This window comes from Bombus vancouverensis, chromosome 9 (assembly GCF_051014615.1).
Source record: "Bombus vancouverensis nearcticus chromosome 9, iyBomVanc1_principal, whole genome shotgun sequence".
Lineage (NCBI taxonomy): Eukaryota > Metazoa > Arthropoda > Insecta > Hymenoptera > Apidae > Bombus > Bombus vancouverensis.
In genome coordinates, this window is record NC_134919.1 from 14,525,723 (window position 1) to 14,548,088 (window position 22,366).

General features: G+C 38.6%; 1 long non-coding RNA gene across 1 annotated transcript in view; it reads left to right on the top strand.

Annotated features, from left to right (window-relative positions):
• Positions 1-22,366, top strand: part of LOC117158862 (uncharacterized) — a 41,613-nt gene that overhangs the window by 14,595 nt on the left and 4,652 nt on the right. Inside the window, exon 2 of the long non-coding RNA XR_013059193.1 lies at positions 20,663-20,851. This is a non-coding gene — a long non-coding RNA (uncharacterized LOC117158862). The remainder of the gene's footprint in view (positions 1-20,662; positions 20,852-22,366) is intronic.

The following is a 22,366-nucleotide window of genomic DNA, read 5'->3' on the forward strand; positions in this document are numbered from 1 at the left end:
TAACGAACGTCTTGGTACGAGCTATGAATAGGTAAGGGCCGGTGCTTAAGAGGCCAGAAACGAATCGTCCCTGCCACCTCTTGCCTCCTCTTCGCCCTCTCGAGTCCTTCCACGGAAGATGGAGAGAAAAAAGAAAGGAAGCCGAAGAAGAAAAGAAAAAAACAAAAGATAGAAGTGGCCACGATTCATATTGTAATTTCGAAAGCAGGATCCATTTATCTTGCAGGGGCGAGGGAATTTTTACAGGAGATTCGTTATCCTCCGCCGTCCGGGAATAGCAGCGGCGCGGAGGAAGAGGCAGGAGAGAAGAAATAAAATGGAAAAAAGAAGAGAAGAGAGAACGAAGAGACGGGGAGGGAGGAGATCGGCGATGAAGAAAGAAAGAAACGGCGGTGCTGCTCATCGACTCGTGACCACAATGAACCGTTTCCGTGATAATAAAACTAAACGTTGTTTAATTTGTATGGAGAGGCCTTGCAGCTCTTTTGTCCCGGTTGTTCCGTGGCTTTTGTGAAACGCTCGAATACCTCGCGCTACGTTACGGTATAAAAATAGTGGATAAATCAAAAGGACAGGCAGAAATAGATACGACATTGTTAAAGCCATGTACAAAACCTATAAAACGTAAATTGTACGATGGTGCGCTGTTTTTTTTTCCCCCAATTTCATTGTACCGTTCTGTGGCCTCCCTTTCCTTTCGTATGTCAAGTTCTGCAAAATTAAATTCAACGCGCTCTTTAAATCGAAGCAAACGTGGAAGTATCTCACTGTTCCTTTGCAAAGAACGAAAAATCTATTGATCGATGTATCAAGAGACGTAGAGTTTCACACAAGAAGAAAAAATATTGGCGAGTTCGAACTTGAACGCTGGAAAATACGAGAGTCGGTGACGTCGATCCACTTTATCTTGACACAATTTTGTCCAGATTTAACCGAGACATTCACGAGTCCAAGATGTATTTCATTGACAGTACCGAATTCGACGCTGATAATACCGAGACGCTCTGTGCAACAGGACGAAGGTGAAATCCAAAATGAAACCGAAATGAAACCGGACAGTCCTTCGTCGAACACCTTCGATACGCGTCTCTGTGTATCCTCCGCTTCATCCGGTTGATCTTCAAAGGTCAACCAGATTGCGTAACCCCTTGATGGTCAGTGGATCGCGAGAAAGATCTCTGAGACGATTGCCTCGATGTACGATCGAGTGATCCGTAAACAAGCGATAGAGGCGAGTAGGTACATGGATGGCAAAATGCGGACCGAGGTCTGGCTGGCGATCAGCAAAGAGAAAGAAGGACACGAGGTAACAAGGTGAACAAGAGAAAAAGAGAAGGTGGTTGTTGTTGACACTCGGGGTGGCGATTCTCGAACCAGGTGGCGGCCGATTGGCGGTGCTAAAATTGAGCGGAGGCGCGATTGGCCGAGCTTGCCTCGACCTCTTAGTCATCGTTCCGGATTTGGAAAATTGGCCAGTTGCCGAATTTCCTATGCCCTGCCGAAGGGTTTTCTTCTACTGTTCCTTAAGGAGATGCATCGGTCTACAGAATCGAAAGAAATCACATTCTTTTTCTAGAAAAATCGTTGAAAATAGGACAATCTTGGCCAGACAATTCGTCCGTTTATTTTCATTAGCCATTTATTTTATTTAGTATCGTCGAAGTATTAGAGCGTGCTAACGTTATTATCATTTACACGATTAAAATTCGATTAACACTGGAACTATCACATTGATTTTACAATTTTATTTTAAAATTCCTACCTCGTGTTATATCTTTTCCTCCCAATGATATAATAATTTTCGCAACGATAACTAAAAGAATAATATAATGAATTTTATTCCGTTTTTTACGTATTCAAACTGAAAATAATTTTGTATCAAGGCTACTTATACCAATACCAGTGAAAATGACTGGTACTTGTCAAAGCTTAAAAGGGTCCTGCGATCTGTTTATCGAACCCCAATCAACCAGTTTCCTCGTGTTCTACAACTTGTCACACGTTTTTCAAATTTTTACCGCGTATCATCCGATATGACGATATCGGTTATCAGGAAAATTCCGAATCGATCGCTAGATCGTTGTTAGATACTAACACTAGCAACACCACACCAGACAAAATGACTGGTTCTACAATTTTATAAACGTTTCAATCCTCGTTTAGGGATCCCAGATGGATTAATAATAACAAAAATGTACTACGTAACATTGAATTCCTTCTGTAAGAAAATAATAAATCAATAAATATAGAAATATTCTATTATCACGTATTTTTTAAAGACCAGTCATTTTGGCTGGTTTTGATAGAAACAGCTTCGCGTTAACTATCGGTAGTTCTAGTGTTAAAATCGTTCCTTAAAATGTGTGTTAGTGACGCGAGTTGAAACTTTCCCACAGGAACAAGGCTACGTTATGGGTTACATCGACTTCCTTCTTTTCTATTTTACCTTCACTTCTTCGTTTTTGCTACGTCGGACCAGATCCGCAGGCTGAAGAGACACTACCCGCTAGACCTAAACACTAGATTTAATTAGATATTAAGTAATATTTACTTATCTACGACACTTACTTATAAATTATACTTATCTATAATAAGTATTAACTTATTATAAATAATTAGCCATGTCACTGCGCCACGCCAGAAAAAATTACTGAAAATTCTCAACGCGAGAATTGATTGTAAATATTAGTAAATAAAAAAAAAACTCCTCCGTTTCGCGGAGAAAATTAGTTATTCCTTTCGTTACAGGACAATTTTAAGGACGTGTCGGTTTATTTATTATATCGCGAGTATAGGATTTCCCATTAAAAGAGAATTTAACAAAGCAAGGATTAAGCGTGATTACCAGGATTACGAATGATTAGTAGCTGAAAGGTTTATGGCTGTATCGTTGTTAGAAAATGGTCAACGATTAAGATTACCGAGCTAATTGATACATGTAGGTATATTATTTAAGTGAAATTTAAACCGTGGATCTTATCGACAATTATCTAAATGACATTTGAAATTAGTCGCTTAAATTGGTTACTTAAGATTTCCGTGGATTGTATATCAGTACGATCTTTTTTCTTTTATACTTCGTAACGATAAGTCGAGGCTCGTTGTCGGACATTACACGATACAACTAATTCATCTTCGAGACTAAGAAGCCTCAGTTAAAATTACCCAACGATTATTAATTTACACTTAATCTAAACTACATTCTACTCCGTTTCGTTTACTCCACGTTCGTCTTATACATTCTCCTAAATCAAAATTTCTATTACATTCGATGAATGAAAATCCCCCACTGTGTATGTTTTGATCTTACAAAAGAATATTACAATGGGCCACTGTTCCATTCGTTTTCGTCTTAGTTGCCTCTTCATTGTATACTCGCAGTGACTCACAAAAGTACAGGTTCTCTTCATTTCCAATTTCCAATTTCCAGTCATATTAAAATACTATTGCTCAGTTGCATATTGATATTAAGATGAGAAAAAAGAATAAGTAAAATGTACTTGTCCTGCCTTCTGTTTTGTGCTCTTCGATCGATTCAACTTACGTTGAATGTATTAACAACCACCAAAACCCATTAATTACCCAATTACTAATCCGGAGACTAAAGAAACAATACTCTTTAGATTTAAGCATTCGATTCAACTAAGATCAAACATACTATAAACTCCCATAATCCAAGTCACAGTACCACGCCAGAATAATCTACTTAGAATTCTCAATGAGAATTGATTGTAAAAAGTCTGCCAAATAAAAAAAAGAAAAGAAAAACTTTATTAACAACCACCAAAATTTATTAATTACTTAATTACTTGACACGACGGATCAGATCCGAAGAAACAATCCTCTTTAGATTTAAGTATTAGATTCAACTAAGATCAAACGTACTATAAACTCCCATAATCCAAGTCACAGCACCACGCCAGAATAATCTACTTAGAATTCTCAATGAGAATTGATTGTAAAAAGTCTACCAGATAAAAAAAAAGAAAAGAAAAATTTTATTAACAACCATCAAAATTTATTAATTTCTTAATTACTTGACACGACGGATCAGATCCGCAGACTAAAGAAGCAATACTCTTTAGATTTAAGTATTAGATTCAACTAAAATCAAACATACTATAAACTCCCATAATCCAAGTCACAGTACCACACCAGAATAATCTACTTAGAATTCTCAATGAGAATTGATTGTAAAAAGTCTACCAGATAAAAAAAAAGAAAAGAAAAATTTTATTAACAACCATCAAAACCTATTAATTACTTAATTATTTGACACGACGGATCAGATCCGCAGACTAAAGAAGCAATACTCTTTAGATTTAAGTATTAGATTCAACTAAGATCAAACATACTATAAACTCTCATAATCCAAGTCACAGCACCACGCCAGAACAATTTACTTATAATTCTCAATGAGAATTGATTGTAAAAAGTCTGCCAAATAAAAAAAAAATAAAAGAAAAACTTTATTAACAACCACCAAATCTTATTAATTACTTAATTACTTGACACGACGGGTCAGATCCGCAGACTAAAGAAGCAATACTCTTTAGATTTAAGTATTAGATTCAACTAAGATCAAACATACTATAAACTCTCATAATCCAAGTCACAGCACCACGCCAGAACAATTTACTTATAATTCTCAATGAGAATTGATTGTAAAAAGTCTGCCAAATAAAAAAAAAATAAAAGAAAAACTTTATTAACAACCATCAAAACCTATTAATTACTTAATTATTTGACACGACGAATCAGATCCGCAGACTAAAGAAGCAATACTCTTTAAATTTAAGTATTAGATTCAACTAAAATCAAACGTGCTATAAACTCTCATAATCCAAGTGACAGTACCACGCCAGAACAATTTACTTATAATTCTCAATGAGAATTGATTGTAAAAAGTCTGCCAGATAAAAAAGAAAAAGAAAAAGAAAAACTCACGCGAGTAATCGTCTCTCTATTTATAGAGAACGTTGCTACTTGTTTCTGTTAAAAAAATCACCCGACATTCACAGCTTACTCCCAAAGGCGGAGAGTAAAAGAAAAACGCGTAGAAACGACACCGCGTTAGACCCAGAAAAAGAGGAAAGAAGAAATAAGAAGACGAGGAAAAGTAAGAACGATGAAATGTGAACGTGCAGGGAGGAAACGAATACTCGATAATTATCGTCGAGTTTTATTACACGCCAGCCACGTTCCTCGGATCGTTTAATTTCTCGGAAAAACGCATTCACCCCATTCCATCGCGGCTTGAAACCGCGGCGCGTTGGCCTTCGGATTATGCGGTAGGCAGAAAGCCGCGTTTACGCGACAGAACACTCGTCGGAGATGGATTCGAAACGGTGACCCTGGCTCACTGACCCTTTTTAACCAGGGAACCTTCGCTCTGTCTCGTAAACAGTGCAGACAGAGAGGCTCGAATGTCGCAATCGTTATGGCGAAGCGCGGCCGACTGGCTGCAGCATCCTTCGAGTTTCAACTTTTCTTTTTCTCATCAACGAGATCCGACCAAGAGCAAAAGAAAAGGAATTAACGCGTTTCCCACCGACAAACGCAGCCTTACCGTGCCTCGTGTTCGGTTTCTCCTCTCGGATGGCTCGTTCCTTCGAGAATTTTCATCTACAGAGGATACATTGTTGCGAAATGTTTGGCCACGTCGATGGTTACTGTTTTACGATCCAATTTTCTCGTTAAAATGAATAATCTCGCCAGATATAAACTCTGCTCGAATCTACGAAGTATGAGCCGTAGCAACGATTTTCTTCTCTCGGTACTTTCGGATATTGACGCAATCCATCGACCGAATATTGCTTTCCAATTATAATTAGTTTAACTCATTTTGCACAAGCATACGATACTGCAAATGACTTTAGAAGATTTATTCGTAATTTTACGATCAAAATATACCTTTCATACGATAATCACTTATCATTCGCGTTATAGTACCACGTCTGAATTATTTACTTATAATTCTCAATGAGAATTGATTGTAAAATACTTCCAAATTAAAAGAAAAAAAAAACATAAAGGAAATAGGTCGAGGATAGAGAAGCGTGTCTGGGAAAGTGTTAGGCAGCTAGCCGTTGCGAACTCTTGTACTTAAAATGTTCTCTTTTTTATTATTACTTTTTTATTATTACATTCGGTAAATACTTAAAATGTATGGCAGAAAGTATGCGATATACTCGTGAAACACATAGTATGTATGACTGCTGTATAATATGGAATTAAGTTGTAACGAAATGACTGTTTTATTTTCTAGTTTCGTTAGCGACAAGGCACGTCGTAGTACAAAATATTGCCGTTTCTTCGTGACGAGTATGTTCGTCGAAGGCAGTTAACTCGTTAAGCGACAGCGTTGTAAGTGTTCGCGTTTCAACAAGTTAGATCCTATCGATGAGATTTTATTTAATCGAGTATTAACTGGAATTTCGTGGCGTTAAATGGAACTTCCATAAATGGAATTCTATCGTACTGTAGGTTCTTTAGAACGAGCTTTTCATTTCAGCTCGCGGTGAACGAACAGTGCAGGAAGTCGTAAATTCCACGGCTTATCAGCTGGTTATTATCATTCGTAACGCGACAGGATCTACAAACGGCTTTATCATCGGCAAAGTTATGGATCTGTCAACGCTCTACATTCTCGACACAGTATTTCCATTACGAACAATCTTCTCGGAGATCGTCGTCTCGAGGAAAAGATCGACAAGATGGCCATGGCAACAGCACTTCTTGCTATTTAAAATTCTCTTTAAGAGCTCTTTACTCCCACTCTTCCTTCGTATTTGTTGAAATTTTGTTACACGAGTTGAAGGAAACGTAAGTTATCACGACAATCTCGAATCTCTTTTTTCATCCAATTTCCTCGGATATAATTTTTTTTTTATTATTTAATTTGTACTTTACAATTTGCCCAGCTGGACATTTGGTAAACTTTTCTAATTTAAAGATACAAATGTTCGATTTAATCATTGTGATATTTAAAAATTCGAATATTCAAAGCTTTTACAGACTATAATATACAGGGTGGTTGGTAACTGATGGTACAAGCGGAAAGGGGGTGATTCTACGCGAAAAAAGAAGTCGAAAATATAGAATACCAATTTTTCGTTCGAGGCTTTGTTTTCGAGAAAATCGACTTTGAATTTTCGCTCGGTACGCCTGCACTTTATCGCGTCTCGTTATAACGGATCTCACTGTAGATCGTTGTCTCGATGGAAAAATTAAAAAAACAATTTTTATTCTACATTTTCGACTTCTTTTCTCGCGTAGAATCACCCCCTTTCCGCTTGTACCGCCAATTACCAACCACCCTGTATATAGCAATCGTCGCTTCTTTCCATATTACAAAATATCTGATTTCTAAGAAATCCTTCTTCTAGTACGTTAAAATACTCTTCTACGTCGTTTATTTTGTATTTTCTGCAACGATCATTGGTCTTCCTTTGTCAGCTGATCAATTTAATTTTAACCAGCGTGTAATTAAAATTCCATCAGGATAACGATATTCCTTCGTGGATGACAATCCAGCGACTCGAAAATAGGAAGCCTTTCAACGTTTATCGGAAATCTATCGAGGCACGGTCTGTTGGACCAAGAATAAATGCGCAGTTGTATGCAAATGTTTTTAACGCCATTGATTCGAACAACGATCATGATGCCTGATCAGAGGAGAGTCAACGCGAGTCAGTCATTCTTAATTCCGTATATGTGCGATAATTGCCACGCTCGAGGGAACCGTCGACTAACGCAAGAATTTTAAATAGATCTTATCCCTTCGTAGCTGGCTGACGCCACTTTGCTGGACAAAAACAGCTTCCTTTTCCCGCTTCTTCGCTGATCGTCGGATCAAAAATACGCAGTCTAATCACGACCATTTGTTATTTACCTTTTCCTAAGTACGTTGCCCAAAGCTAATTTCTTAGAAAGTGCGTACTTTGCTGGAAGAAGCGTATAACCCTGTCGACCCTACAGCCAGATCCGTTAATTACACCAGGAAACATAATCCATGAAAAACCATAATGCAAAGCCTTCTTCCTCGCGCCTGCTCGTTAATCATTCGTCGCCAACAATTTCAGAAACACTTTATCATTGCACTTGGTTGCAAAGTTGCAACGAAACTTACCGTTTTGTTACTTGCATTCTTACGTTTCTGCTACTTGCATGGTGTGATTCAAATTATCGATTGGAATTTCCCTGGCGATATCACTTTGATTTTGATACTTGGAAATTAGATTAGAAGCAAATAACGATGCGAAAGATTGGAAAGCGTGGCTGATTCTTCCGAATCCCATGTCACTATAAACGCTTCTCTGTTTGAGTTTGTCGTCCGATTCCTAGTTTCTCGTTGCGCAATCGCGTTAAACGATCGCGAAATATAGATCGCTACTGATAGAAAGAAGACTGAAAAGAAAACACCCTACTGATCTCGCTGAAGAAAGAAAATAGTCAAACTCGAAGATGGTATCCCGTTGAGGATAGCCATTCACGTGTTATTTAGCGATTAAGTTAGAAAAATTTATCAAATGTCCAGGTGGACAAATTGTAAAGTACAAATTAAATAATAATAAAAGAAAATATCGCTACCATCGTACCAAGTATTTTAATTCTCTCCGGATATATTTTTACCTGAGATGGAATAGCCAGGGCAATGGCACGCAACCACGAAATTTGATGCTTCGTGTTATTTTCGTGGTTCGAAATTCGCGAAATCTAGATAAGCGGTAGTTCGTCCAATTTACGAGAATACAGCTGCATAAATTTTTAGATCACTGTAAATTTACTTTTATTCAAATATACATCGATGATCCGATTTTGTATCTATGCTTCGAAATTGCTTTGAATCGTCACCGTTTGATCATCGATCCGTTGACCGACGCAGGTCCCTGAAAATCCTGACGGTTCCAGGAAAAAAAAACAAAGAAAATGTATTTTTGCATGATATTCAAGGGATATTTCAACAATGGGAAAATACGATTCGGCCGAAAATGACTCAAAGAATGCGATAGGGTTAAAATTGGTTAAAATCGATCGGTTTTTTGGATCGGTTCGTTGAAGGTTCGCCTTATAGTTATCTTATCGTTGATACGACGACTTGTACTAATAACATTGGTTCCTCGAACGATAATATCGACCTATTTACCCTGAATTATCGATACATCGATACACAATTTCAGGAAATGGACGAAAATTAAACAACATCTTCAATTTGCTTTCCGATAAAAACATTACGATAATTATTTCCGGGGTTTAAGCGTACAGAGCGTTTACTACCAATTGTAAACAATATTTAAAGATTTTTCCATTCTACGATACGTTCTTTATCCCGTCAAACTCGAATCGACCCTTGGAACCACTCAAATCAAAATTTACTACGAATAATTCCGAATATTAATTATATTTTTCTTCCATCTTCAAACCTCTTACTCTAACAGCCATCAAACTCGAGACAGAAGATTCAAAACGAGCAAAGGATTTTTTCATTTGAAAATCCAAGTACCTGGCTTTGGCACCAACCGTCGAATAGTCCAAACGATCGTTCTCGATATCAATCGTATCTGTCTTGTATTCTTTCCTCTTTTCTAAGAAACGCTTCGAAGAACTCAGAAACTCGGGTCGAGCCTCGTAAACGTTTCAAAAAGACTAGGAATCGCTCAACGCGAAGCAACAACAAAATATTTCCATCGTACTTGCTGAATAGACTAAAACTGTCAAACAACCTAAACTACAACCGTGAAGTATCGTTCGTACTTTCTTCGAGCCTTTGCCTTTCTTCCACGACCACCTCAAACCACCAAACTCGCAGTAAATCCTGTCGAGCATCTAACCTGTGACAATCTACCAAAATAAATTTCTCGAATGTCTCTAGCAGCCAAGTCTTTGAATTATTCCTAAAAACACGGTAATTATTGAATCACGTTCTGGCAGAGGAACGCGCGTACAGCCAATCGCTTTATCACGTCGCGGTTGACCTCTTTAGAGGCGTTGCAACGCGAAACTGGTTGCATAACGTTGTGTCATTAGACTTTCCTCGAAAAGCAACGCGTCCATAAATCCCTTGTAGCTGTTGACACCGCGTAACCGTACAGCGGGTCTTATTCACCGGTTTATTTTTAAGCGTATTCCCCTCTGTGTCGGTCCGAATTACGTAAGGAGCACGTTTGAAGGGTGAAACGTCGCCGAGAGTTCGGGGTGTGTTCCTCGCGACGAGATGGAACCAGGCCAGTTGTCTTCGTAACAGATTGTATTTCAACCCTGAGACGAAATTTATTCCACGTCTCTTCCCTTTCGACCAATTAATTTTCCTCTCCCACTCTTTATATTTCTGTTTCTTGTCGCGAACCAGTCGACGATTATTTATCGCTGGTGCTTTGCTTTCGCGATCGATCCTCGTTCAAGTTTAATCATCGCGTGCAAGTTATACGACAGCCGAAACTTCAAACAAGTTATTCGACAGCTGTCTTAATCTTTTTACGAGGCTTTCGATTTTTCATCTACTTAATTTTTTACTTTAAGCTTCTTTTCTGCGAATATCTTGCGTAAACGTGACCAGGAATATTTAATAAACTAATCGAATTAGTTTTGCTCGGTATAAACGACGCACAATTTGATTTTTTTCAAACGTCGCGAGTGAAACGCTGAAAGTCATGGTACAAGAGACAAATCTATTAATTAACAAATTTTCTATTAGTTGATAATCATCGATAATGGTTACTGATAGCCGCAAGAGAAACGTTGATCATTCATGACGATTATTCGTATAATCGGAGCAATTAAAAATGAATATTTTCTGATCATCTCATCTTTTCAGAAATTTCTTGATAATCGACTTCCACTCGAATAAACGTTAACTTTTGCCGGACGATTTTATTCCAAAAAATGTTATTTTGAATCTCTGATTTTACTTATTCGTCCATTACTCTCCACACTGTTCTTACTTTAAACTTCTTCTCTGCGAATATCTTGCGTAAACGTGACCAGGAATATTTAATAAACAAATCGAATTAGTTTTTCTCGGTATAAACGACGCACAATTTGATTTTTTTCAAACGTCGCGAGTAAAACGCTGAAAGTCATGGTACAAGAGACAAATCTATTAATTAACAAATTTTCTATTAGTCGATAACTATCGATAATGGTTACTGATAGCCGCAAGAGAAACGTTGATCATTCATGACGATTATTCGTATAATCGGAGCAATTAAAAATGAATATTTTCTGATCATCTCATCTTTTCAGAAATTTCTTAATAACCGACTTTCACTTGAATAAACGTTAATTTTTGTCGGACGATTTTATTCCAAAAAATGTTACTTTGAATCTCTGATTTTACTTATTCGTCCATTACTCTCCACACTGTATTCTTTGTTCGCTTTTACTCCAACGAAATGCTCTCTAACCGCAATTAATAATAATAACAATTATCGCGGATTTGCGTAGATTCTCGCGAGCTGTTCCAGTACGAGATTCGTCGGCTAGCGTAGTCACCGGATTCCTCGTTTAACTATGATAAAAGCGCAAGGTCGTGATCGGTAAGGGTCAACCTTGTCACCAAGCTGTGCCAATTATCTCTCCTTGGATCGAGGTTCGCGAGACAGCACGAGCATCGCTGCAAATTCTACGTGCAAATCCAACAAACCTCCGCTGTAATCCTTTTTCGAATTTATTCTCAAAAATTATCTTCACAAGCAACAAAATATGAAAATCGATTTCGATGTAAACGATATTTTAAAGCGCTAATAAAGCTTTGAATTTACGCGAGAAAAAATGTATTTACAGCGGTTATCTATGAAATTATTCGAAGCTATCTACATTAGTATTTAAATGTATGGTACGAGCCCCATGGGCGAGACAGCTGGTCGCCTGCTGACCCCCATGACGCTACAAACGCTCGCTTCTCTTTTTTGTATCTACAGGGTGTTCAACGTGAATTGTATACATCTAGCGAATGCGGACCTCAGGTTACAGGATTCCGAGCTTTCGCGGGACAAATTAATCTTTCCGACTAAAGAAACGTACAGAAATCCGAAGAATTCCAACGTGGAACGCGTACAGTTAATCGAAGGAGAAATTTCCTTAAAGAGGAAAGTAAGAAGAAGGAATGCGCGCTTTCTAAATATAAAAATACGATTTTCAGGCTGTAGAAGTAGAGATTAAAGAAGAAGAGATCGAATATAGTCCTCGTCGTTTTCCGTGTAGATCGATAGAGGCGGACTTATGTGGGCGATTGATCGTCAAATTAAGATTGATTATCGGACAATCGTCGTGGGATGAGTAGGAGACGAAGGAAACGCTGGATGGAAAGTCAGCCATTGAAATTCTAAAGCGTGTTTCCAGCACGTGGCTGTTTGTCGGGAAGCCCGAAATTGATGTACATTAACGATGCTCGTAGCGTGGGACTAAATCTTCTACCAGTCAGCTAGATCCTTTTGTGGCTTACAATTTAAGCTAGTTTTTTTTTTTTTATGAATCGAGCGACACAGTAAATGCTAAGGTCAATGAACGACGAATACAACGAAAAATCGTGCAACTCGATCTTGTAAATTGATTTATATCGCGTGGTTTGCTTGGTATTGGTAATATGCTAAAACTAATTAGAAAACTAAAATGAAACTAAAATAATTAGAAAACGCGTGGACAAATTTTCATTTGTATTCGCCAGTTTCATAAGGATATTTACGTATTTGTTTCTGTCGAGACAAGATTCTTCGCCGACATATCGTAAAGTAATTTTTTTGCTGAAAAATCTTGTCCTTTGGAAAAATTCGAAAGGAATAATCCTTTACTGGAAGAAAGGGGTGGATGGTTCGCGCGTTACGAGCCTGAAGTGTACTTTGGGGTGCGATCGGTGATCGCGTGCGTCAAGGGAATGGTGGAACGAACAGCCGGCGCGGCGCAACAAAATCGTCGGTTGAAGAGAATTCGAAGCGGCGCGGCACGTTCTAGGCGATCCATAGATCGCGATTGATATTCCACGCGTGCGCCACGGTGCCGCATTATTCCGAGGCGTGCACGCCGTCTGAATAAAACGTTCATGCACCTTACAATCGGCTCTCGACGCCGATTTGTCGGCAAATTTGTCGATACCGATTGCTGTACTCGCGCGTCTAGGTCACGGACGATTTGCAAATTTATTCTACATATTCTCCTTGTAATTTTCCTTCGCAAATTGTACGGTACTTTAGGTCGTTCGTGATCAGTTTTGCGGAATCGTTGATATTCTATCTTGGGTTTTAGAATGTACGAACGTGTGTAGATTTATACAGATACACATAGAGAAAGTAATATCTTGGAATTTTTTCATTTTCGTAATAGAAGAGTACCGCGTACTACGATTTTTCGACGGAGTCGAGAAAGGAAAAAAAAATCGTTGTGTCGGTGGATAGATCGTTTCAGCCGGGACACTTAAGCCTTGTAATCTCGTAATGCAATTCTTTCGAACGACTAATTCGACGAAGTGAGCAAATGGCCCCTTCCGTTCGGTTTTCTGAGGGGAACCAGACGAAAATCAATACCGGCTGTACAAGCAGGCCCCCTATTCGTGCCTGGAAACCGCGAGGTTCCTGGGGTTTCGTGCAGAAACCAGGTTCCCTGTGTTATTTCGCCAATCAATAAATAATCTAGTAATTTTCTGAAGTTTTAGTTGTCGGTCGTTAAAGCGAAATATGAAATTTTCCGCAACGTACAATGAATAAATACGATATATATTTTGTCAAGTAAAAAGACGTTGTTTCGCAAAGGAAGCAGCAAGGGTATTGGCAAGTTGTAAAAACGTGAAAATTATTACTTGCCTAATCGATTACGCGATCTAAATAAATTACATTTAAATGATCTTCAAACTGTCCCATTTCGTTATTTCTTCGATTACTATCTTTTAATTTAACCCAAACATTCAAATAATTTTCGATCCATTATTTCACGTTCTATCCTCTTCAATCCTTTTAATTTCTCCTATCATCGAAATATATTTTACAAAGGTATTCGATATTTTTTAAACAAGTTACATCCAAATATTTGAATAATTTTCAAAGATCTTATCCCTTAAAAATTTCTACGATTCTCGATCCAAGATTTAAATACCTTTTCGGTCGTTAAAGCGAAATATGAACTTTTCCGCAACGTACAATGAATAAATACGATATATATTTTGTCAAGTAAAAAGACGTTTCGCAAAGGAAGCAGCAAGGGTATTGGCAAGTTGTAAAAGCGTGAAAATTATTACTTGCCTAATCGATTACGCGATCTAAATAAATTAAATTTAAATGATCTTCAAACTGTCCCATTTCGTTATTTCTTTGATTACTATTTTTTAATTTAACTCAAACATTCAAATAATCCACTATTTCACGTTCTATCCTCTTCAATCCTTTTAATTTCTCCTATTATCGAAATATATTTTACAAAGGTATTCGATATTTTTTAAACAAGTTACATCCAAATATTTGGATAATTTTCAAAGATCTTATCCCTTAAAAATTTATACGATTCTCGATCCAAGATTTAAATACCTTTTCGCTCGATTGTTTTATTCTCTTCTCTCCTTTCACTATTACCTTCAAAAATAAGGTTGAAGCAATTTCCAAGGCACCGTTTCACTGCCCCTTTGCTAACAAGAGTGTCTGTAGCCGTTCTTTCAGCTCGCTCGAACAACAATACGATTCTTTCATTGACCGTTCCGTTGCACGAGCGCAATATTCGTGGCGAGAGCCGGTATCAGCCGGCTGACAATCGTTAATTCTTCACGCGGGGCAACAATTGTCAGTGGTTCTCCGGTCTGGCCACGATAAACGCGCGTGTCCCTTGTAATTGCTTCCTGGTCCCCCTTTGTGTTCGCCTTTTCTTTGCTTTCGTTGCCCGAGGATCCGAGTCGTACTGCACCGCCATTAAACATACATGCTGTCGGCCATTTACGTAACGCACATCCGGTTCGATAGATTTACCGATAGACCAAGCTCGATTTTACCGTTTGTCCTGCGAACGTTTCGTTTTCCTTTTAAAAAGTTCCTTTTCGTTGTCTCGAAAAACCGCGTTTCGCAATAGTCGTCGAGTCGGCTTATCGAAAGAGAAAAATACAAAACGTTCTAGAACATCCTTTATGCCGTGTAATTAATTTCTTTGAATATCTTCTCACACGTACGTAGATCTCGTTGGAGAAAATGAAACGTATCATTGCCAATTGTTCGTGTATTTTTCGCCTTACCGATACGGACGCGCCATACAGCGAAATTCAAAAGTAGAATAATAATAACAAGCACCCTTTTCGACGACCCAATTGACCCTTCGTCCTATGAAGGCGAGATATCTTGGCACGTCGTGTAAGTATGTAGGTCGAGATTTAGCGCCAGCGCCTCTGAGAAAACGACTGGTTCGCCTGCCAAACAGATCGAATTCTACGAACGCTATAAATCGATTCATACGTATCTACTGCGAACGTATAGACGAGAGCGTAGATCTCGTTCTTCTCCGACACGTTCCGCGAACGCGAACTCTGTTTCGGCCGCTCGTCTCATCCGTTATTGCTCAACAATCGTGATTCGACTAGCGACGAAAGATCGCGAACCTTCCGGCTCCAATTTGGACGGAACGTTGTTCGTAGGCTCGAACAATAGCCAAAAATATACCACTCTGTACACGTGCGTATATTTTCTAGCAACTTGAGTTTAGCGAATGAAACAACGTTAAACACGTTCGACACGTTAGAATATAACGCGCGACCCGTTATAAATAGAAAACAATTTTGTTAACAATTATTTTGTTCCCGAGCTACGCTACATACCCTATAGCGTTTTAAAAATGAAACAACCGGCTATTTTGTTTTCCTGTCGCGACAGGTAATTTTAGAGACTCTCGATTATAGCCCGCTTTGATTATTTAACACGTTGTATTTAATTATTCGCAGGTTAGTTAGCTAATATTGTACAATTGGATTTAATTTATATAAAATTTCTATACAACTTCACTATACCACTACGAGTTTTCCAACGCGATATTTATCTTCGTTTTCCATCCTTTCGTATCGTGGCTCTCCTGTTTAATCGTAAACCGACGTTAAATTCAGAATATCCATAGAAATTTATTCGTCAAATTTATTTTTCTCTCGCGATCTTCGCAAGATACGTAAAATTTCCTGTAAAGCTGTCGCTTGTTCGCGTCGCAAAATTATCTACGAAACCTATGTTTTCCCCTATTGACCGGTACAAGCGATGGGAAGGTGGACGGAGAAGTTGGACGATGGGTACCAGTTCGCCCACGGCAGCCCAAGACACGACCCAACTGTTCTCTCGTGACCAAATCGAGCACGGTGTCCTCTCTCCTGGCCCGCTATCACTGCGAAAATTTACGCCTCGTCGTTTTTACCGTTCAATTTATTCGATCGTCGCCCCTCTATACAGCTACCTCTATCCTGTTCCTCTCTCGAACAGCGTTTGGTTTGGTCCGTTATCGAGTCGTTAAATTTATATTTTAAGACCACTGCGCGATAGAATTTTATTTCCATCGGGAAAACATGGTGCGCGCTTATTCGCGTATGGATATGGGAACGTAGGAAAGGAAGAAGACGGACGAAATTCGATAGAAGAGAGAAACGAAGCGAGAGGCGAGTGGAGAGGACGAGAAACGGAGATGGGAAAGAAATAAAATGGAAAGCGAGGAGAAAGCAGGAAAAGAGGCAGGGCCAGATGGAAGAAAAGAGATGGCGGAACGAGAAATAAAACTGTGTTTCGCCGAGATTTCGTTCGAACCGAAACCAATCGAAGTGGTTAATTGCACGGATAATGTTCGCTTCGATGATTGTGCAAAGAGCTTGCGCAACGTTCAACGTTCTCGGTGATATATTTCTTTCTTTTTAATTTCCAGTGTGCTATTACCAACGGTAGCGCGTATGTTGTTAAAATCAAATATTACATCGCTCTACGAAGTATAATCAGCGAACTGATCAACTTAGAACGCTAATAAAATATACAGGGTTGTTGGTAACTGGTGGTACAAGCGGAAAGGGGGTGATTCTATGCGAAAAGAGAAGTCGAAAATATAGAATAAAAATTTTTTTCTTTTTTAAATTTTTTCAAAAATCTACAGTGAGACCCGTTATAACGAGACGCGATAAAGTGCACGCGTACCGAGCGAAAATTCAAAGTCGATTTGAAAAATTGTTATTCTATATTTTCGACTTCTTTTTTCGCGTAGAATCACCCCCTTTCCGCTTGTACCATCAGTTACCAACCACCCTGTATAGAAATTAAACGGATCGATTTAAACCATACTAAATATTAATTCAACTCTGACTGATAAATTTGGAGCAGATTATTCTCGAGTATACACACACACACACACACACGCACATACATATTTTTTCTTCGCGTAGATCCGATGCTGCAAGAAACAAAGTTCTATCATCGATCGCTATCGTAATTCGAGTAACGTACCATCGTACGATGAAAACCGTGGAAATTTTCACGACAAGCTGATCAATCCCATTACCCCACTCGTGCAAGTATTACGAAAAGCGAATAAAAACTGTTTATCCGCTGGAATTATCAAAGGCGACCCTCTAAACTCTAAACCATGGCAACCTTTTCACGGTCTCGTTCTTGCCGAGCGTGTTGCATGCTCGTTGCAATTACGCCAGGTCTCGGCGTGTATTGCGAGTATCGTGGCTCTGACTCAGCGAACGATGACGTACTTCGATACGAGCTACGTAGCCGGCGATGTTGGTTAGAGAGAATACAAATACACGTGCGAGAGTAGACGTAGAAAAGGAGCAAAACGCGGGAACGAAAGCACGGTTGATGCGGTTGCAGGGTGCACGATGACGCGGTTAGTCTGTTTACCGCGATGACGTAGGTCAGTTATCCACCTCGATAGAACTCCACGTCCCCGTTGCGTAATCGCCACGTGGGGATTTATTCGTGACGTTTGTTTTCGTCGTAGTACGTTGGCCCCTGTCGTCTTTTTCTTTCCTTCTTCTCTTTTTTCCAACGCGGCACAAAATTTGTTCGCGATAATTTGCTGATTAGTTAAATTGTTCTTTCTTTTTTTCTTCTTTTTTCAAATATTAAAAGACTTTCCCCGAAACGAAAGTATTCGAACGAGTTTCGATCGATCGGTTTATTCGATTCGCTGGAAATTTGTAGTCGCGAGAATATAAATTTGCATAATCGCCGGCTAAATAGGACGAACCCTGCGATTTCTCCAGCAGATTCTTGCAACTTCGGTATCTTCGCTTTTGCGTTAATTATACGCTGCCCAACGATAACACGATGTTTCACGATCGTCTCATACAAGCAACAACCGTGACGTAAGGATTTATGGGCTCGGTGTCGTAATTATTACGCGATAGAAACGCGATGGATTTTCAAGTCGAGGCCGGCCTTGTTAGCGCGAAACAAGTACTTACTAACTTGCTTGCTTCCTTTCTTTCTGCTCGGCGAATGGCGAAAGCGAATCCTATCGATCGATAATTAACCTGCTAATTATTTCGTGTACGCGAAATAAAAAGTGATTTTATGGAAGAACGTTTCGTGTCTTTCGCGCGAGTTATTTAATCGTATCGTATCGCGTTCTATCGTTTGTCGTATTGAGGCTTACGTCTATCGAAATCCTTTTGTATGCGCACGCTCGATACATTTTCGCACGAATTAATCGAACACGGAAAAAGAAAATAGAAAGAGTAAGAGTGGAGAGAAAAACGCATATGTTGCATCGATGTAATATCGATAATTGTCCTCTTTCTTTTTTTTTTTTTTTTTTTTTTAATATATAGATCGTTGCAATTGAGCGCTGCATTTGTGGCTTATTTGTATTTGATATCGTATTTCTCGAAACGAATCTCCGTTTTAATTTCCAGTATGAACTTGGTTTTATCGGGCTGATATTTGCTGTACGAAAATCGAAAATATGCGAGCGACGTATTTTGCTTCTAAACGAGTTTACTGCTGAACCATCTTTTTGTGCAAATAAATAACGCAATTCATCAACTTGCAGAAGAATCTAGTCGTTTTCTTCCTCAGCCTCTCGCATAAACACATTGGCGATCGAAAGAAGCAGAGAATAAGAGAATAAGAATAAGAGAAGAGAGAATTTTGCTATAACAACAGATCTAAAAAAAAAGTAGACCTCTTTCTATTATTCTAACAAATCTCCTTAAATTCCAACGCGTTATATCTTTTTCTGAAATTCTAAGTCGGTTTCATCGACTGAAATACTTCGCAATCGTTTCTAATTAATCTGCCGATCTTCCACGAAATTCAGTTCGATTCGGTTGAATTCGATTCGATTCGATTAAATTCAATTAATTTTACGTCGCAGATAAACTGTCGTTTCATTTGCTTGGCAAGAGAAAAATGAAAAATAGCGTAGGACGCTACGTTATGAAATGGTTACGAGGCGAAATGAGGTCGTACAATGTTCACGATTACGCCGTTATCTACGAATAGATAACGATAACGTATAACGATAAAAACAAAGCGTTACGCTGGCCACAGGAACAGATAAGGTGAATTTTTCTCGTTAAAGGACATCGCTGCATTCTGTGCGTTCTAACTCTTTGTTTCTCTTTTATCGTCGCTTATCAGTCGAAACTGTTATCGTAGCGTACGCGTAAAATGCCTATTGCGTCGTGTTCCTATCTCGATATCGAAGGATAACGAAAATACGTCACGAGTTTCCCCACCGTTCGTAACACCGTTATCTTTCGTAGCAATAAACAATCAGACGAGAGCACTCAAAGACGATTGTTCGATAATGAGATTCGTTTACCTCTTCATTAGTTTTATCTTCTATTTAGAAATTATTAATGTTACATCGATTGTTTCTCGTATCAAATTATTGATACTTGAACAAGATAAACGACGAACATACGAATAGACGATTAATTATCTGGCAAATAAAATTGCTGGTAAACCAAATTTCTGGTATGTGCGTACATGGTTTGATCGTAAATCCACCATCATCGACTGTGAAATAATTCTTGAAACATCCAATCCAATTGCAATTGTTGATTAAAAGCAGAAAAATATATTTTAAGTAGCAAACAGGACAGTTTGTGGAACGACACCAAACTGAGGATCGTTTACCTCTTCATTAGTTTTATCTTCTATTTAGAAATTATTAATATTACATCGATTGTTTCTCGTATCAAATTATTGATACTCGAACAAGATAAACGACGAACATACAAATAGACGATTAATTATCTGGCAAATAAAATTGCTGGTAAACCAAATTTCTGGTATGTGCGTACATGGTTTGATCGTAAATCCACCATCATCGACTGTGAAATAATTCTTGAAACATCCAATCCAATCGCAATTGTTGATTAAAAGGAGAAAAATATATTTCAGGTAGCAAACAGGACGGTTTGTGGAACGACACCAAACTGAGGTTCGTTTACCTCTTCATTAGTTCTATCTTCTATTTAGAAATTATTAATATTACATCGATTGTTTCTCGTATCAAATTATTGATACTAGAACAAGATAAACGACGAACATACAAAAAGACGATTAATTATCTGGCAAATAAAATTGCTGGTAAACCAAATTTCTGGTATGTGCGTACATGGTTTGATCGTAAATCCACCATCATCGACTGTGAAATAATTCTTGTAAAACCCAATCCAATTGCAATTGTTGATTAAAAGGAGAAAAATATATTTCAGGTAGCAACCAGGACGGTTTGTGGAACGACATCGAACCGGTGTTCGGTTCGAGATCGGGAACACCGTAACTGGATACCGTTCAAATATTATCGAAAACATGGGATCTCCGTTGGAACGTTGTTTATCCATTCGACAAGTACGTGAGTCACGTATCTATGCGACAATCCGAATGGCCTGGCATACCAGCAGGTACGAATCACTTACGTGATCGTTAATGAAGCGGCCAGCTGTCTGGAATTGCTGTTACAAACGATCACCGATCCATTAAAAGTAAAACCGCAGCCAGAACGCCACGCCCTTCAATTAGACGTTGGTTCGATGTGCTCTGGACGGCGATAGAATTTCTAAAATTCTTTTTCTTCTTAGCTCATTACTATGAGTATTTTTATAATTGAATACTTGCTTTAATAATTAACGCTAGAACTACCGATAGTTGACACGAAGCTATTTCTACCAAAACCAGTCAAAATGACTGGTCTTTAGAAAATACGTGATGATAGAATATTTTTATATTTATTGATTTATTACTTTCTTACAGAAGCAATTCAATGCTATGTAGTACATTTTTGGTAGTATTAATCCATCTGGGATCCCTAAACGAGGATTGACACGTTTATAAAATTGTAGAACCAGTCATTTTGACTGGTGTGGTGTTGCTAGTGTTAGTATCTAGCGATCTAGCGATCGATTCGGAATTTTCCTGATAACTGATATCGTCGTATCGGATGATACGCGGTAAAAATTTGAAAAACGCGTGACAAGTTGTAGAACACGAGGAAACTGGTTGATTGGGGTTCGATAAACAGATTGCAGGACCCTTTTACGCTTTGACAAGTACCAGTCATTCTCACTGGTATTGGTATAAGTAGATACAAAATTATTGATACAAAATTATTTTCAGTTTGAATACGTAAAAAACGAAATAAAATTTATTATATTATTCTTTTAGTTATCGTTGCGAAAGTCATTACATCATCGCGGAAAGAAAATATAACATAGTAAAAATTTTAAAATAAAATTGTAAAACCAGTCAATTTGACCGGTATGGTAGTTTTAGTGTTAAAAAACTAACTGTTATTTTCTCTCGTCGTTGTCCTCGGTCCTGACGCTTATGCCTCGCGATGAAGGTTAACCCTAACACAATCGAAACCTACTTTAGCCGGCTACCTATTGGCCAGAAATACGTGTAATCTTGTAATTGGAAATCAAACGAAGACGAATGAAATGGAAACGCAGCGATTTCCATTTCCGCGGATACGAATATCGTACGATTCAAATTGAGCGAAAGGGAATCGATGAATTTGAATACAACAGAGCCGAGTAGAAAAATCATTGTCAATGAGATTACGAGTGCGAGCGAGACGTGTCAACTTGTGTTTCCTGGTTAACGCGTTCAAGCTAACCACGAGGAAGTATCGACGTCACGAATGACGTAGAATAGTAGAGAAAGGCGGGAATCCGTGGATGCTTTCGATGGCTTCGATTCTCGGAAGAATCGATCCAGTGAATGAGGTCGCTCGAAGGAATTCGAGTGGCCGTGAATCATCGTCAGAAACCGGAACTACGCGCGCCGCTTTGCCGTAAATCCTGCACCGATCGTGAATGAAATTTTCTCGGAACTCGGAACTCGCCGATATTGCGTAGTACTACGGCAACGTTTCTTTCATTGCACGGTAGTTCCACGAAAAATGTGTCGACGTGAAT